Source organism: Sphaeramia orbicularis, chromosome 21 (genome assembly GCF_902148855.1).
Source record: "Sphaeramia orbicularis chromosome 21, fSphaOr1.1, whole genome shotgun sequence".
Classification (NCBI taxonomy): domain Eukaryota; kingdom Metazoa; phylum Chordata; class Actinopteri; order Kurtiformes; family Apogonidae; genus Sphaeramia; species Sphaeramia orbicularis.
This window is the reverse complement of record NC_043977.1, coordinates 1,580,520-1,583,019: the sequence shown is the minus strand read 5'-3', so window position 1 is coordinate 1,583,019 and position 2,500 is coordinate 1,580,520.

Genomic DNA, 2,500 nt, shown 5'->3' with positions numbered 1-2,500 from the left:
ACAAGTGCCTGCTTCAAGTGGATCATTAATAATGTGTGGAAGAAAAAAGTTCAGAAAATGGCACCAGGAAAAAATCAGCTGCCACGAACTGGGTCTGCTACGCTGGAGAACACCGGCGCCAAACATGTGACTGAAACCAGACCACCAAAAGGTCCGATCCAGCCCACAGAAGGGTCCGATCCGGCCCTCCAAAGGGTCCGATCTGGCCCACCCAAGGGTCCGACCCGGCCCACCCAAGGGTCCGATCCGGCCCACAAAAAGGTCTGATCCAGCCCTCCAAAAGGTCTGATCCAGCCCTCCAAAAGGTCTGATCCGGCCCTCCAGAGGGTCTGATCTGGCCCTCCAAAGGGTCCGATCCGGCCCGCCCAAGGGTCCGATCCAGGCCGCCCAAGGGTCCGATCCAGCCCTCAGAAGGGTCCAATCCGGCCCACCCAAGGGTCCGATCCAGCCCTCAGAAGGGTCCGATCCGGCCCTCCAAAGGGTCCGATCCGGCCCACCCAAGGGTCCGATCCAGCCCTCAGAAGGGTCCGATCCGGCCCTCCAAAGGGTCCGATCCAGCCCACCCAAGGGTCCGATCCAGCCCTCAGAAGGGTCCGATCCGGCCCTCCAAAGGGTCCGATCCAGCCCACCCAAGGGTCCGATCCGGCCTACCCAAGGGTCCGATCCGGCCCACCCAAGGGTCCGATCCAGCCCTCAGAAGGGTCCAATCCGGCCCACCCAAGGGTCCGATCCAGCCCTCAGAAGGGTCCGATCCGGCCCTCCAAAGGGTCCGATCCGGCCCACCCAAGGGTCCGATCCAGCCCTCAGAAGGGTCTGATTGTGGACTGTTCTGTGTGTGGAACCTGAACTCAACCCCCTTCACTGTTTACATCTTCAGTGTCATTGGTACATTCATCCATTGGTCTGGACTGGACCCTCTGGTGGTCCAGTATTGGTCCACGGGCCGCATGTTTGACACCCCTGATGTAAACATTTTCATATGTTGTTACCTCCGCCAAGGAGGTTCTTTTTTTGCCGGCGTTGGTTTGTCTCTGTGTGTGTGTGCAGGATAACTCCAAAAGTTCTGGACACATTTGGATGAAAATTTCAGGAAATGTTGATTCTGGGACAAGGAACAGATGATTACATTTTGGTGGTGATGGGGGGGGTGTCACTGATCTGCCTTGGCGGAGGTCTGCGCTCTGAGTGCTTTTCTAGTTGTACTTTTTTCTCTGTTCTTCTGGTACTGGTCCGGCCCACTTCAGGTCACATGGGCTGAACGTGGCTCCTGGACTAAAGTGAGTTTGACAGCTCTGCCGTCGAAGACGAGTGTTTGGGCTTTGGGGAGTTCAAGCGTCTCCATCAGACGTCCGGTCCGGACACAAGCTGTTAGCGTCACTTCAGAGGTGACGGAAAACAGGATGTTCAACGCCGACCGGCTCAAAAAACAAACCAACAACACCAACAAAACAAAGCCTCGCCTCATTCGATACTGAAATGATGCAAATGCTCCTAATGGCTCCAAAGTACGAAGAAAAAAACCCAGAAAAAACAAAATCCAGCAGCAGAAACAGAATAGAAACTAAAACAGACTGAGACAGAGGAGAGTCAGTCCCCAGCAGAGGGTGTGTACGAGTGTGGGTGGAGGGGTTAACTGTGAGCAGAGCAGCAGCACACCACCAATTCAAATGAATTAAGTTGTGAAGATCCTCTAGAGTCGTCCTAATTAAAGAAGAACGGGCTGCAGCGCTGGGCTTTGACAAATAACGCATGTATCCAGGTTAAACCGTCCACTCGTGCATTGTGCATGAGGTCAGAACACAGGTTGGTCAACGAGGCGCCGAGCAGCCACAGGTTGGCGATTACTAATTACATTTTTAATGTCGCACAGAAGACAAGTATGTATGTTTTATTTAGGTACCATGAATCATTTATGCATCTGCTCCATCTAAGATTCACTTTAAATTAAGCAGCTGTTCCACTCAATATACCTGGACATTGAAAGCTGTGCTAATTAAAGTCCGACAGAATTATGATAAGATGTAAATAATATATATGTACTGTATTTGACTGGAAAAAAACAGTAGCCAACACTACTGTCCTGCATAATAAGGCAGCGTATTACACACAGGAGTAAATATTTTAATGCATTTAAATGTATTCATGCACAATTCAACATCTCGGTGGATGCCTGAGTGGTTTGAATAATGAGCTACGGTGCAGCCGCTAGGTTTAGTGGGAGCCCAGCAGGACCATGCAGGTCTACGCTCAGACCAGGTCTACGCTCAGATCAGGTCTACACTCAGACCAGGTCTACGCTCAGACCAGGTCTATGCTCAGACCAGGTCTACGCTCAGACCAGGTCTACGCTCAGACCAGGTCTATGCTCAGACCAGGTCTACGCTCAGACCAGGTCTACGCTCAGGCCAGGTCTACGCTCAGACCAGGTCTATGCTCAGACCAGGTCTACGCTCAGACCAGGTCTACGCTCAGGCCAGGTCTACGCTCAGACCAGGTCTAC